Below are 16,604 nucleotides of genomic sequence, written 5' to 3'. Positions count from 1 at the left end.
GAAATGACCCATGCCCCCCACCTCCACCTCCCCCTGCCCCGCATGATATTAAAAATCTACAGTACCAGTTGTGAACCAAAAATACGACATCACTTCCCCCTTGTTAAGGTAACCAAGTGGTAGGGTTGTGCAGGGCTAGGTCCAATCTAACCTGAGTTGAATCTTTTATTCTGATACTGAAGCCTTATATTGCATCTCCCAATTAATCACCCCCACTATTAGAAGTGTGTTTCTGCTCCACTAAAGTGATACTCGTATTCTCTGTACACGCCATCAAAACATCAAAGAGTGCACGCCTATCAAATATACCCCATCAGACTGTGACAACTCTATAATATATACACAGTATTAACAGCAAGAAGGCTCAAACCCAAAATCTCAGTGCTGCTTTTCAAAAGTATTGCCTTTTCACTTTGTTCTCACCTTCAACGTCTTGCAGCTATTTGTTTTAAATCCCAAATCAAATGGTTATAATTGTCTTTTATTTAAAACTGTTCATTTTGTTTTTGTGTCATTTTAAAATGGGCTTTCACACATGAACTAGAATCTCTCTAGTTCATGGTAGGATTGTGCACATTGAGCATATTCACTTGGTGACTGAAGTATTCAAATATCTGCGAAATAATGCAATATAGACAAGAATAGTGTTGTCCAATACGTTAGCCATTGGCCACATGTGGCTAATTGGGAATACAGATGTGGCTAATTTTTGATTAATAAATAAAAAATGAGTACTGGAGACCATTGTTGGTCATGTTATCTCAATACTCATATTCATACAATGTATGCAGGTGGACTTTAACCTTTTTGTGCGTTTTTTGGTAAAACTGTAAGACGGAAAGCAAAGGATGTGAATGTTGTGAATGCTTTACTTCCTTGGTTACTGCTTATTGGTTATCTGCTAAAATAGTGTGTAACATGGGTGAAAACACCAGACTTCAGCACCATGGAAACACCAGCAACCTTGTGTGGAGAGAGGAGCTGTCATCATGGTCAGCTCCAGGCCAGCAGAAGGAAGCAAACCCAACCAATAATGAGCAGCTCCAACAGAGCATGTCATGACGAAGGGTAAGCAGCATCCAACTGCATTCTGGAGAGCGGGGGTGGGTCTGGCATGTCTCGTTGTACGAGTCAACATTCTCAGCAATCTCTCTGATGAAGTTATAGCATTTCTCGCAACTGCTGGACAAAAACCTTGAAGCTGCAGTAAGATGTGCTGTGACTGATAAATTCATGCCAGAATTCCAAGAAAGAGAAAGACTGTCAAGTTTCACACTGGAAGGTGGTAGATGTTTAAGTAAATGTACACGTGAAGTACATTTACCTGTATTCTGTGTGAGTTTTCTACTAAAATTAGTGTATGTGGTTAAAACAGTGTTGCCGTAGACACACCTCTGGTGAGTCAGCGATTTCTTTGCGATGTTAACATATGAACACAATATCAAATGACCTTGCTCTGCTTTTTTAACAGTGATATTAAGCCGTTTAAAATTAAAAAGTTAGAAAAAAAGACTTGCATTTATATAGCGCCTTTCATGACCTTAGGACCTCCCAAAGCGCTTTACAGCCACTTTTGAAGTGTAGTCACTGTTGTAATGCAGGAAACACAGCAGCCAATTTGCGCACAGCAAGGTCCCACAAACAGAAATGTTATAATGACCAGATTATTTATTTTAGTGATGTTGGTTGAGGGATAAATATTGGCCAGGACACCAGGGAAAGCTTCCCTGCTCTTCATGAAATAGTGTCACGAGATCTTTTACATCCACCTGAGAGGGCAGATTGGGCCTTGATTTAACATCTCATCTGAAAGATGGCATCTCCGACAGTGCAGTACTTCCTCAGTACTGTGTCAGCCTAGATTTTGTGCTCAAGTCTCTGTAGTGGGACTTGAACCCACAATTCTGACTCAGGCGAGAGCGCTACCCCTGCACCATGGCTAGCACCTTTGATCTTATAGGAGGAGGAGGAGGGAGAGGTTGATAGGCAGATGGGTTCAGGAAGGCAATTACAGATCATGGGGTGTAGGCGGCTGAAGGCACAGTCACCAATGGTGGGGTGAAGGGAGTGGATGTGCACAAGGGGTCGGAATCTAGATGCATGCTATTGATAGAGGCCATCTTCTCAAGGGACCTGCTGATCTGATTGAACTGTAGCTAATGAAGTCTTGGAATCTCTCCCTCATGTTTGCTTGGAATCATTCTCCAAGTGAGTTAAAGCTGGCCATGACTTTGACTTGGAGTTTGACCTTCAGAACCATCTTTAATCCAACACCTAAGGATCGTGGTATGCCTGAATTGTGCACTTCGTGGGAAAAAAAATTTGAGATAATATTTTGGGAGGTGTTGGACACCTCCGATAAGGGACCACCATAAAAGCAGCCTAGGGTGGTTGGCAAGGATCGATTAGATCCAGTGGGGGTAATTTTAAACATTTATTGCTGGGCGATTAACAGGTGATAGCAAAGTCAATGGAAAAGAAAATCGGGCGAGGTGTAAAACGGGCTGCCGATTCACTATAAGAACATAAGAAATTGGAGCAGGAGTAGGCCATACGGCCCCTCGAGCCTGCTCCGCCATTCAATCAGATCATGGCTGATCTTCGACCTCAACTCCACTTTCCTGCCCGATCCCCATATCCCTTGATTCCCCTAGAGTCCAAAAATCTATCGATCTCAGTCTTGAACATACTCAACGACTGAACATTCACAGCCCTCCAGGGATTAGAGAATTACAAATATTCACGATCCTCTGAGTGAAGAAATTTCTCCTCATCTCAATCCTAAATGTCCGACCCCTTATCCTGAGACCATGTCCCCTAGTTCTAGACTCTCCAGGCAGGGGAAACAACCTGTCAGCATCCACCCTGTCAAGCCCCCTCAGAATCTTATATGTTTCAATGAGATCACCTCTCATTCTTTTAAATTCCAAAGAGTAAAGGCCCATTCTACTCAATCACACATTTTTTTGCCCAACAATAAAAGTTAAAATTACCACCCATTAATTCATACAAAACTGAATACGATTTTATTAAAACTAACTCAATTTGTACCTTTGTTAAAAAAGATTATATTTAGTCGTAGAAGTATCCATGATGTGGAGATGCCGGTGATGGACTGGGGTTGACAATTGTAAACAATTTTACAACACCAAGTTATAGTCCAACGATTTTTATTTGAAATCTACAAGCTTTCGGAGACTTCCTCCTTCCTCAGGTAAATGTGTACCTGAGGAAGGAGGAAGCCTCCGAAAGCTTGTAGATTTCAAATAAAAATCGTTGGACTATAACTTGGTGTTGTAAAATTGTTTACAATTGTAGAAGTATCATCATTGTAGCTGTTTCAATGGCTGAAGATCACCACCTAGTGCCAGAAAATTGCATGTGGCGAAGACATTGGGGGTAATTTTAACTGTGGTTGCCGGGCGAAAACACAGGCGATAGCAAATCAGCAGCCCGTCTTTTACCTGAACAATGTAAAAGAGAATCTGGCAAGATGCAAAACAGGTGGCTGATTCACTATCACCCATTTTTCACCCGGTGACAACAGTTCAAATCATCCCCATTGTTAGAATCCTGGAGCAAATGATAAACAACAACAACAACTTGCATTTATATAGCGCCTTTAATGTAGCAAAACGTCCCACGGTGCTTCACAGGAGCGATTTTCAAATAAAGTTTGACACGGAGCCACATGAAGAGCTACTAGGACAGGTGACCAAAAGCTTGGTCAAAGAAGTAGGTTTTAAGGAGTGTATTAAAGAAGGAGAAAGAGGTAGAGAGGTAGAGAGGTTTAGGGAGGAAATTCCAGAGCTTAGGGCCTAGGCAGCTAAAGGTACAGCCGCCAATGGTGGAGCGATTAAAATTGGGGATGTGCAAAAGGCAAGAATTAGAGGGAAGCGCAGAGATCTCAGAGGGTTATAGGGCTGCGGGAGGTTACAGAGATAGGGAGATGTGAGGCCCTGGAGTGATTTGATAACAACTATTAGAATTTTAAAATTAAGGTGTTCCCGGACTGGGAGCCAATGTTGGTCAGCAAGCACAAGGGCGATGGGAGAATGGGACTTGATGCGAGTTCGGATATGGGTTTTAGATGAGCTCAACTTGATGGGAGGCCAGCCAGGAGAGCTTTGGAATAGTCGAGTCTAGAGTAACAAAGACATGGATGAGGGTTTCAGCAGCAGATGAGCTGAGGCAGGGGCAGAGACAGGCGATGTTACGGACGTGGAAGTAGGCGGTCCTGGTGATGGAGCGGATAAGTGGTTGGAAGCTCATCTCAGGGTCAAATAGGACGCCAAGGTTGCGAACGGTCTGGTTCAGCCTCAGACAGCGGCCAGGGAGAGGGATGCAATCGGTGGCTAGGGAACGGAGTTTGTGGCAGGGACCAAAGACAATGGCGTCATTCTTCCCAATATTTAGTTGGAGGAAATTTTTGCTGGATATCAGACAAGCAGTGTGACAAATAAGAGACAGTGGAGAGGTCGTGAGAGGTGGTGGTGAGGTAGAGCTGGTTGTCGTCAGCATACATGTTGAACCTGACGTTAATGTTTTCACCGAGGGGCAGCATGTAGATGAGAAATAGAAGAGGGCAAAGGATAGATCCTTGGAGGACTCCAGAGGTAACAGTGCGGGAGCGGGAAGTGAGGACATTGGAGGTGATTCTCTGGCTACAACTGGATAGATAAGAATGGAACCGGGCGACGCTGTTCCACCCAGATGGACAATGGAGAAGAGGAGTTGGAGGAGGATGGTGTGGTCAATCGTGGTAAAGGCTGCAGACAAGTCGAGAAGGATGAGGAGGGATATTTTACCACAATCACAGTCACATAGGATGTCGTTTGTGACTTTGATAAGGGCCGTTTCAGTACTGTGGCGGGGTGGAAACCTGATCGGAGGGATTCAAACATGGAGTTGCGGGGAGAATGGGCATGGATTTGGGAGGCGACAACACATTCAAAGACTTTGGAGAGGAAAGGGAGGTTGGAGATGGGGCGGTAGTTTGCAAGGACATAGGGGTCAAGAGTAGATTTTTTGAAAAGGGGGGTGATGTTGGCAGATTTGAAGGGGAGGGGGACAGTACCTGAGGAGACAGAACCATTAACAATATCAACTATAATGGGGGCCAGGAAAGGAAGTTGGGTGGTCAGCAGTTTGGTGGGAATAGGGTCAAGGGTCTTGTGGTCAAGATGAGCTCGGAGAGGGTATGAGGTGAGATAGGAGAGAAACTAGAGAAAGATGCGAGTTCAGGGCTAGGGCAGGGGGGAGCCTTTGGGGAAGTTTGGTGGGGTAGGGGAAGGGAGGGAAGCAGCAGAGGCAGCTGAACGGATGGTCTCAATCTTAGTGACAAAGTAGTCCATGAGCTCCTACACTTGTTGGAGGTGAGGGCGGAGGAGGCAGGGGAGAGAGGTTTAAGAAGACATTTTGTAGTGGAGAAGTGAAGCTGGGATTTATCTTTGCATTCCGGGATGATCCAGTTTTAGTGGAAGAGAGCAGGGCCCGATAGTGCTTTATGTGGTCCAGCCAGATCTGGCGATAAATGGCTAAACCAATTGTCTGCCATAAACGTTCAAGTCTGTGTCCCTTGGACTTAAGGGAGCGGAGATGAGGGCCATACCAGGGGGAATGGCCAGGGTAAGACAGAGTAATCATTTTAATGGGGACAAGTGCATCAAAGGTGGAGAGGGTGTGATTGAGCGATCGATAGCTGCAGAAATGTCGTGGTGAATGGAGAGCCAAAGACTAGACAGTTGGGAATCTGAAAGTGCCGTTATAAGTGACTTTGGGGAGAGTTTTTTCCAGGGGGGGAAAACAGAAGGAAGTGAGATTGGGAGGGGGGGGGGGGTGTGAGTAGATAGGGATACACTGAAGTGATCAGAGATTGCCTTATCCATGATTGACACGATGGGAGTAGAGAGGCCTCGTGAGATGGCAAGGTCGAGGGAGTGGTCGTGAATATGGGTAGGGGGTTTTATGCTGAGGGAGAGATTAAGGGAGGATAGGAGGGCAGTGAACTCAGAGGAGAGAGAGTATGATGAGTTGTGATGGAGGTTGAAATCACCGAGGATGAGAAGTCACTCGGTGCAGAGGCTGAGGGAGGAAAGCAGTGAAGATATCTTGGAGAGAAACTTGGCATGGTACTTGGGTGGACAGTTTGAAAAGTATCGTTTTGTACAAATACAATCATCACCACTCACACTGTCCATGCTTATGACACACAGCCATCTATATCGGGAAAATGGTGCTAACCATTTGTCATCACCAGAAGCAAAATTATAAAGGTGCTGCTTAAAACATATTGGCCTGTAAATTTTTCAAACGGCGCTCACCGCTCCATAGATTTATACTCACCCACTAACTTACCGCCACCTTTACTGCGGGCACTTCCTCTAACAGGAGGCTGAGAAAAGCCCAGTGTTAACTCCAGCGAAGCTAGGACCAATGGGAGAAGCGAGAGAATGGATCTCTCTCCTCAACCAATCAGATTGCAGCATCCTTGAAAAGCTGCGAAGAGTCAAAAGCTTGAATGTAAACACCAGGAAGTGACAGATACAACAATAAAATCATTTATGAAAACAGTTATAGACAACGAGATAAGAGTGGATAAGTAATAATCGATTTAAATAAAAGAAACAGAAGGAAAAAGTTTTAAAAATGTTTTAATTTTTTAATTTTTAAAAAACAATTTTTTAATGACCAAAAATTATTAAAATAAGGGGGAATGAGATTCCACATTTTTAAAAGTGAATTTTTAGTTGTTTGGCAGTCATTAAGACTGTTAAAAATTAACTTAGCCTGAGTATATTCCAAATATTTCCAAAATTCCCAAGATTCTGGAGGCGTCCTATCAGATTGGAAAATAGTGAATGTAACTCTTCTATTCAAGAAAGGAGGGAGACAGAAAGCAGGAAACTACAGTCCAGTTAGCTTAACATCTGTCATAGGGAAAATGCTAGAATCTATTATTAAAGAGGTTAGAGCAGGGCACTTAGAAAATCTCAATGCAATCAGGCAGAGTCAACACGGCTTTGTGAAAGGGAAATCGTGTTTGACTAATTTATTAGAGTTCTTTGAGGAAGTAACAAGCAACATGGATAAAGGGGATCCTGTGGATGTGGTGTACTTGGATTTCCAGAAGGCTTTTGACAAGGTGCCACATCAAAGGCTACTACACAAAATAAAAGCTCATGGTGTAGGGGGAAACATATTAGCATGGATAAAGGATTGGTTAGCTAACAGGAAACAGAGAGCAGGAATAAATGGGTCATTTTGAGGTTGGCAAGTTGTAACGAGTGGAGTGCCACAGGGATCAGTGATTGGGCCTCAACTATTTACAATCTATATCAGTGACTTGGATGAAGGGACCGAATGTATGGTTGCTAAATTTGCTGATGACACAAAGGTAGGTAGGAAAGTAAGTTGTGAAGAGGACATAAGGAGTCTGCAAAGGGATATAGATAGGTTAAGTGAGTGGGCAAAGATTTGGCAAATGGAGTATAATGTGGGAAAATGTGAACCTGTCCACTTTGGCAGGAGGAATAGAAAAGCAGTATATTATTTAAATGGAGAGAGATTGCAGAACTCTAAGGTTCAGAGGGATCTGGGTGTCCTAGTACATGAATCACAAAAAGTTAGTATGCAGGTACAGCAAGTGATTAGGAAGGCAAATGGAATGTTGTCATTTATTGCAAGGGGAATGGAATATAAAAGTCGAGATGTTTTGCTACAGTTGTACAGGGCATTGGTGAGACTACATCTAGAATACTGTGTGCCGTTTTGGTCTCCTTATTTAAGAAAGGACATAATTGCATTGGAGGTGGTTCACAGAAGATTCACTCGGCAGATTCCTGGGATGAGGGGGTTATCTAATGAGGAAAGGTTGGACAAGTTGGACCTGAATTCACTGGAGTTTAGAAGAATGAGAGGTGATCTTATTGAAACATATAAGATCCTGAGGGGACTTGAAGGGGTGGATGCTGAGAGGATGTTTCCCCTTGTGGGAGAGACTAGAACTAGGGGCCACAGTTTAAAAATAAATGGTCTCCCATTTAAGATGGAGATGAGGAGAATTTTTTTCTCTCAGACGGTCGTGAGTCTGTGGAACTCCCTTCCCCAGAGAGCAGTGGAGGCAGGGTTATTGAATATTTTTAAGGCTGAGTTAGATAGATTCCTGATTAACAAGCGAGTCAAAGGTTACAGTAGGCAGACAGGAAAGTAGAGTTGAGGTCACAATCAGATCAGCCATGATCTTATCAAATGGCAGAGCAGGCTCGAGGGGCCAAATGGCCTACTCCAGCTCTTAATTCGTATGTTTGTATGTTTGTATATTTAAGCATACCTGTTTTGTGGGGATATTAGTTAGTTTCCAGCTGGGCAGAAGAGCAAGTTGGCGCTGGTCCTTCGATTCTGTTGCGTGCAGCTGGTGATATACCTTTAAGGCGAAGCTCTCAGATTGCCAGTGAACCAGGAAGAGCAATTAATTAAGGAAAGCCAGCATGCATTTTTTAAAGGCAAATCGTGTTTAACCAACTTGATTTAATTTTTTGATGAAGTAACAGAGAGGTTAGATGAGAGCAAAACAGTTGATGTGGTGTATATGGACTTCCAAAAGGCGTTTGATAAAGTGCCGCATAATAGGCTTGTCATCAATGTTGAAGCCCATGGAATAAAAGGGTCAGTGGCAGCATGGAAACAAAATTGGCTAACTAACAGGAAACAGAGAGTAGTGGTGAATGGTTGTTTTTCGGACTGGATGGAAGAGTACAGTGGTGTTCCACAGGGGTCGGTATTAGGACCACTGCTTTTCTTGATATATATTAATGACTTGGACTTGGGTGTATAGGGCACAATTTCAAAATTTTCAGATGACACAAAACTTGGAAGTGTAGTGAACAGTGAGGAGCATAGTAATAGACTTCAAGAGGACATAGACAGGCTGGTGGAATGGGCAGGCACATAGCAGATGACATTTAGCGCAGAAGAGTGTGAAGTGTTACTTTTCGGTAGGAAGAACGAGGAGAGGCAATATAAACTAAAGGACACAATTCTAAAAGGGGTGTAGGAACAGAGAGATCGCGGGGATATATGTGCACAAGTTGTTGAAGGTGGCAGGGCAGGTTGAGAAAGCGGTTAAGAAAGCTTATGGGATCCTGGGATTTATAAATAGAGGTATAGAGTACAAAAGCAAAGTGGTTGTGATGAACCTTTATAAAACACTGGTTCAGCCACAACTGGAGTATTGTGTCCTGTTCTGGGCACCACACTTTATGAAGGATGTGAAGGCCTTAGAGAGGGTGCAGAAGAGATTTACTAGAATGATTCCAGGGATGAGGGACTTCAGTTATGTGGATGGACTGGAGATGCTGGGGTTGTTCTTCTTAGAGCAGAGAAGATTGAGAGGAGATTTGATAGAGGTATTCAAAATCATGAAGGGTCTAGACAGAGTAGATAGAGTGAAACTGTTCCCATTGGCGGAAGGGTCAAGAACCAGAGGACATAGATTTAAGATGATTGGCAAAAGAATCAAAGGTGACATGAGGAAAAACTTTTTTATACAGCGAATGGTTATGATCTGGAATGCACTGCCAGAGAGAGTGGTGGAGGCAGATTCAATCATGGCTTTCAAAGGGGAATTGGATAAGTATTTGAAGGGCAAAAATTTGCAGGGCTACAGAGATAGGGCAGGGGAGTGGGACTGGCTGGATTGCTCCTGCAGAGAGCCGGCACAGACACGATGGGCCAAATGGCCTCCTTCCGTGCTGTAACTATTCTACGGGTCTATGTTTCTAAGTTCCGGATTTCTGTGTTTGTGCTCTTTCATTTGGCCACTAACAACAGTGACCGCTGTTGAGCTCACCGTTCTTTTAAAACAATTTCCGGCCCATTAAGCACGCTGACTATTTTGTTCAGTTCAGTACTTATCGACTTTTAAAGACCGATTTTTTTATGGCTGCATCCAATCAACATCACACTTTGCAACATAAACTAGCTTATGTTAGAACCACAAAGACATAAATAGAAGCAAGACATTGAGGCAGAGGTTGACCTGATCTCACATTAAACGTATCAGCTGATTGATCTGACTGTCTCCCATAGTTGTTAACAGTGCGAACATTTGATGGAGACTTCGGGCAGCTTCAATCTGCTGTTCGCACTGTTAACAAATACAGGAGGCAGTCAGAAAGTGGAAACTTCAGCGGTAGCACGAACACACCCGTTGTATGTGGTGGGGACTGTATTATTAAGTTCTGGTGCCTGAAAAACTGGTCCTGTTAATGAAAAGGATCTAAAAAGTTTATAAAGGGGGTGTATGCCACAGTCTGACAGAATGGGGTAGGTTCTTTTCTTTACCGCCTGTGAGTAATACATGGGCAGAGCTAAGGAAGGAAAATCTGATAGGAGGAATCACCTGCTGTTAATGGAACTCACCTGACTTTCCTTCCATTGAAACTAATGGCAGGAGAATCCAGCAGGTTCTCTAAGGGGCGTGCGATCCTCCAGCCAGATTTACTTCTCAGCGGCCCACCATGGCAATTCTTAAACCCAGGCGGCAAAGGCAAAAACCTACTCCAATGTCTTGTTTAGGTTATTAAAGATCTCTCACCTTGCTCCAATGAGAAGGCAGATGCACGACTCTTACTGCACACTGGCATTGTAAAAATAATCTCAGCGTATACACAGGTGCTGTGCTTTTTGTGGTCAGTGTTAACAAACTAGGAATTGATGAACTGTGGATTCGAACTGGCAAGAGCTCTCCTTACACAGTCTTCATGAAATGTTCAGGAATTGAGAATCCCTACGTGGTCAGTTTTCGGTAAAATATTAAGATGCCTACGTGGCAAAGAAGCAGAATGCAAAATGGTTAGAAAGGGTTAATTAGTTAGTAACTGAGATTGGTACAGGTGGCCTGGCCTCCTGCTGGGCCATATGTTTGCGTAGTCAGCAGGTTTGCATGGTCTTAGCAATGTAGAGTCTTTGATGTGATTCAAGGACTGGTCTGAATGTCTCCATGTTTATGGCAGATCAATATAGGTAACGAGCTTAGCCAAAGTTGAAAGACATTCCAGGTTGGGAGATAAGGAACAGAAGGGACAGGGAAGAACATTCCAAGTTGGAAGGTGAGGAAGTATCCCCTTTGATGTCTAACAGCAACATGATCAGCACATGGACGATTTATGATTGGCCGGAAATAATGTAACCTCGCATGGCAACCTATGCCCGGCTTATGATTGGTGTTGACCCTCGTTAAGTTTGTTCCAACCCTATTGATTTGTATAAAAACGTGTGGATTTCTGTATGTTTTTGTTCTTGCTCTGCCAGCATAGAGGGACTCTATCAGGAGTCCAAATCAATGCTGCAGACTAGGAACCCTGCTATTAAAGTTGTGTTGAACTTTAAAATGTATTCGACTTCAGTTTTTACTGAACCAGACTGAGGGGAAAGAATCCAGATCGTCAGAATCGTGGCCCAAGTAAGTCACTGGCCATTCCTGCCTTTACAACTACCCAATATTTCTCCTTCATGAGCACTTAATCTAGGCTAACACTCCCGTATAGTGCTGTGGGAGTCTTTCAGATGAGGCGTTAAACCAAGGCCCCATCTGCCCTTACAGGTGGATGTAAAAGATCCTATAGCACTATTCGAAGGGAAGCAGGGGAATTCTCCCCAGTGTCCTGGCCAATATTCATCCCTCAACCAACACCATTAAAATAGATTATCTGGTCATTATCTTACTGTTGTTTGTGGGACCTTGCTGTGTGCAAATTCACTGCCGTGTTGCCTACACTACAACAGGGACTACAGTTCAAAAGTATTTCATTGGCTGTGAAGCACTTTGGGAGGTCCTGAGTTCATGAAAGGCACCATGTAAATACAAGTCTTTCTTTTCTTTCTTTCTCATGTTTTGGAGGCAGGGCAAGAAAACAGCTTGGTCAGCTTGGAATGCTTCATTAGGTTTGACAAGAACATTCCTACACTTTTCTTTGAGACCACAGCAAGGGTAAGGATTCCAAGTCACTGATGTAAGACAGGACCAGTGGTTTGATCGAGGTTAATCAAACAAAGGAACAACTCTTCACACAAAAGGTGCTCACCTTGAGGCTGCTCCTCCAGAACTTTTGGCGTATGCCAAAATGAGCTGCTTACCCAGGCAAGGCACTGTAGTCCTGATTCATACTTATCTACCATTCAAGTGAGGCCACAAAAACATGTAACGAGTTGAGTCATTGTTGTTTCAAGACAGGTTGTTCAATGAGATGGTAACCTTGAAGTATAGAGCCTTGGGTTTATGTTCTGGTGAATGTATCAAAGAATGATCTGCCAGTTCTATGTATAGAGCTGAATGGGGACCAACTACAACAGTGGATGTTAATATACGAACATACAAAAAAAATACAGACAGGAAAGGACCTACTGGTCCATCCAGCCAGTCCCATACGGTTGTGATGCCTTATGTATCACAATATATGGTATCTCTCCCCATCCGGAGCCATGTGATCTCCTGGGTGAAGTGAAAAACAAGATAGAAACCCAGGCCAACTGGGAGGAAGAATTCTGAAAAAGTCCTCTCTGACCCTCTTAGGCAATCAAAACTAGTCCAGGAGAGCATTCTGGGCCTGATTAACATTACCAGATTATATAGGTTGGTACATAAGAATGAAATCACATCATTTGTATCATATATGTCTTTTTAAAATAATATGTAGCAGTTTTTCCTGCATGATATCATAGTTTACATGGACATTTCAATTATGTATCAAATGAGGATGTAATATGAACTTTTGACAAATAATTGTGTTTATAGGCTTGCTACATATGTAAGAAAAATCACTGGGCTGAAAATACCTTTTCCTTTTAATAAAATATTAAATAGATTTAAAACATTTATTTTGGATATATCAATTCAATAAGTTTAAAAAGCAATTGCAAGGGTAGCTAGAGAGAAACTATTTCCTCTGGTGGGGGGCATCCAGAACAAGAGGGTATAACCATAAAAATTAGAGCGAGGCCATTCAGGGGTGATGTCAGGAAGCACTTCTGTAGGAAAAAACTGACTTTCCAGTGATTCTTGAACCTGGGCAATAGTCAAGCAAAGAGAGTTACCCTCACAGTAGTTTTGTTAATCAAAAGTAATTATTTAATAATGTTATAATTCATATGAGCATTCATGAGGCAAAATCAAACAATTCATATGAGCTTCCTCTACCCGTTATATACTTAGAAATTGACAACATTATTATTTAATGACTTAACAATTCATACACACATCAGGCAAATCATTACTATATATATAACCTTAATCCAAGGATTTTTCATCAAGGCCTGAACATGAGCACGTAAGGCACGTGACTTGAGGCACTTTTCTTCTTCCTGTTGTTGGACCTTCCTGTAAGCTCTTTGACTGCAGTGAGAGAGAGAGATTTCATCGCAAAGTGTTTTTTTACTATTGTTTTGGACAAATAGGATTGGGAGAAAGTATCATTCTTTTTATCCAATCGCTCTCTTTGTTATTTAGGCTTCATTTATTACTAGGTCTCTTTGATGTAGTTAACTAAGACCATGTGACCACTGGGATGCATCGGCTTCTTTTATCTTGTGTGGAGGCCTTTTTTTATGACCATTGTACCTACAATTCTGTGTGGGGCCCTCTTCAAATCCTTTTTATGGCCTTAATGTCTTGTTTCTTGTGGTACTTGTCCCTTTCTTATCAGTTATTTTTACAAGCCAAAAACCTATTAGAATCTTCTGAAAGCTTTTTCAATGTTTCTGTGTTTGCAGGCTTGTTTCAAACTTTTTGTAGCTGCTTTCCCGAACCATAACTCTGTTGTAAACAACCATTGATGTATGATCTTATAGCAACATGTTGCCTTGTAAACTTCAGCAATCCCCTTTTCTTATACTACCCCCTTCTGTGATGAAAAGCTTGTATTTTCAGGCTTGAAAGCTCTTCCAATGTTATCAACATCAGTGAGGAAAAAAAGACAGGATTTGCAAGAACACAGTTTAAACCAATTCTGTTTACATTACTGTGTTTGCAGTTTTCAAATGTAATGTTTAAAAGGCACACAGCTAACCCTTTACTTCAAATGTAACATTATTCAATTATAAAGGAGATTTTAATCCCACACTTCTTCACACAAAGGGTAGTGGACGTCTGGAACTCTCTCCCACAAATAGCTGTTGAGGCTGGGGGTCAATTGAAAATTTCAAAACTGAGATTGATAGATTTTTGTTAGGCAAGTGTATTAAGGGGTTTACAGAACCAAGGTGGGTAGATGGAGTTAAGATACAGATCAGCTATGATCTAATTGAATAGCAGAACAGGCTCAAAGGGGTTGAATGGCCTACTCCTGTTCTTATGTTCCTTTCTATGAGACTTCTCATTTTGACAATTTTCCTTCCCAGAGAATCCAACCCTTCATTTGCCGCCACTAGAGGGCGCTTATTGGACACTGGTGGACTCTTCAATGGTAAGTATAAGAGTGTGAAATTTCATGCTTTTTTTTCTCACAAAGTGAACGTTTTAAGAGTTTAACCGCCAACCTAAGAAATTGATAAAAGCTGATGACAACTTCAAAGCTGACACGGTACGATACATATCACAAGTTTCGTGTACTCCCCCCAAAATCTATAGACCCATATCTTAAAGGCTCTTTGTCTCGGACAGCTGGACAATAGGTTGTTCACGAGGATCAAACTATTTCATATCTGATGGGCTATTGTGGGTTCCATGCTGCCACCTTCCTAAACATACTGATTTAGACCCTGAAATCTCTGTGTCCTTGCTTTTCTGCCGGGGGTGTGGCAGGGTAGGACTTCTGTCTTCCAACTGTCCCCAACGCTGAGCCCATCAGCAACTATGGGATCAGCTTGTTTGCATATTGCTGGTCATAATGAGTCTTGAATCCCCCAGCAATTAGATAATTGCACCGGGAGAGGCAGTAGGAGGAAGCCTGGAAAGCTTGTTGGGGTTGGACTCTTCTGTGGAGAGACTAGAGAAGCTGGGAGTGTTCTTCCTAGAGCAGAGAAGATTAAGGGGAGATTTATCATAGAACCATAGAATCATAGAATGATACAGCACAGAAGGAGGCCATTTGGTCCACCGTGCCTGTGCGGGCTCTTTGAAAGAGCTATCCAGTTAGTCCCACTCCCCAGCTCTTTACCTATAGCCCTGTATTTTTTTTTCTTCAAGTATTTACCCAATTCCCTTTAGAAAGCTATTATTGAATCTGCTTCCACCACCCTTTAAGTCAGTGCATTCCAGATCACAACTCGCTGCTTAAAAAAAAGATTTCCTCATGTCGCCTCCGATTCTTTTGCCAATCACCTTAAATCTGTGTCCTCTGGTTATCAGCCCTTCTGCCACTGGAAACAGTTTCTCCTTATTTACTCTATCAAAACCGTTCATGATTTTGAACACCTCTATCAAATCTCCCCTTAACCTTCTCTGCTCTGAAGAGAACAACTCCAGCTTCTCCAGTCTCTCCACATAACTGAAGTCCCTCATCCCTGGAACCATTCTAGTAAATCCCTTCTGCAACCTCTCCAAGGCCTTGACATCCTTCCTAAAGTGTGGTGCCCAGAATTGAAAACAATACTCAGATGAGGCCTAACCAGTGCTTTATAAAAGTTCAATAGTGGTGTTCAAAATTATGATGGGTTTTGATACAGTAAATATCTGTCACTTTCCACTGGCAGGAGGGTCAGTAACCAGAGGATGCAGATTTAAGATAAACAAGCAAAAGGACCAGGTGGGTGACGAGGAGAATTTTTTATACAGCGAGTTGTTATGATCTTGAGTGCAGTGCCTGAAAGGATAGTGAAAGCAGATTCAATGGTAACTTTCAAAAGAGAATTGTATATATACTTGAAAAGGAAAAATCTGCATGGCTATGGAGAAACAGCAGGGGAGTGGGACAAATTGGATAGCTCTTTCAAAGAGCCGGCACAGGCATGATGGGCTGAATGGCCTCCTTCTCTGCTGTATGATTCTATAATTCTACAATTGTAGGACATAAAGGCCAACAGTCATTTTAAGCAATAGGTTGAAGTGAAAATCAGAAGATATAGCACCTGCTAAAGCAATCAAATTTCTCAGAGCATGATGTGGAGGTACTACTAAGTGAAATTCTCCAACAGTGGAGTGCCATTCTTGGGGTGGATGGTAAAAAAAACACAAATTCAGCTGCTCATCCCTTGTGGGAGGAGGCGGCAGTGGCTGTGACTGGAAGTTCAATTACTCCAAGGGCACTCCTCCAAAATAAGAAGAAATTCAATGATCTTACAAGGGCAACAAAGGTAAGTCAGCAAAGGTAAGGGGCTTGCCAGTTAGTGATATTACAGCTTTGTGAGACCCTCCGAAATACAGGATCAGTCCCTGCCCTCACAATGTTCAGCCGTTGCCTGGTGGCCTTCCAGAGCCTACATTTAGCTCTACCGTCCTGTCCCACGTGTAACTCTTCCCTCGATTTCTGCCATACACATTTGCAATCTGAATCCTCACCTCCAATGTTCTTGCTGTCTTCCAACTGCTATAATCCCCCTCCATTGTTTGAATGCTGACAGCAAAGATTCAGAGCATCTTACAGACAATTCACACCATGCAGTATTCA

The sequence above is a fragment of the Heptranchias perlo genome, chromosome 4 (genome assembly GCF_035084215.1).
Source record: "Heptranchias perlo isolate sHepPer1 chromosome 4, sHepPer1.hap1, whole genome shotgun sequence".
In the NCBI taxonomy this organism is placed as follows: domain Eukaryota; kingdom Metazoa; phylum Chordata; class Chondrichthyes; order Hexanchiformes; family Hexanchidae; genus Heptranchias; species Heptranchias perlo.
This window is presented reverse-complemented; position numbering follows the sequence as displayed.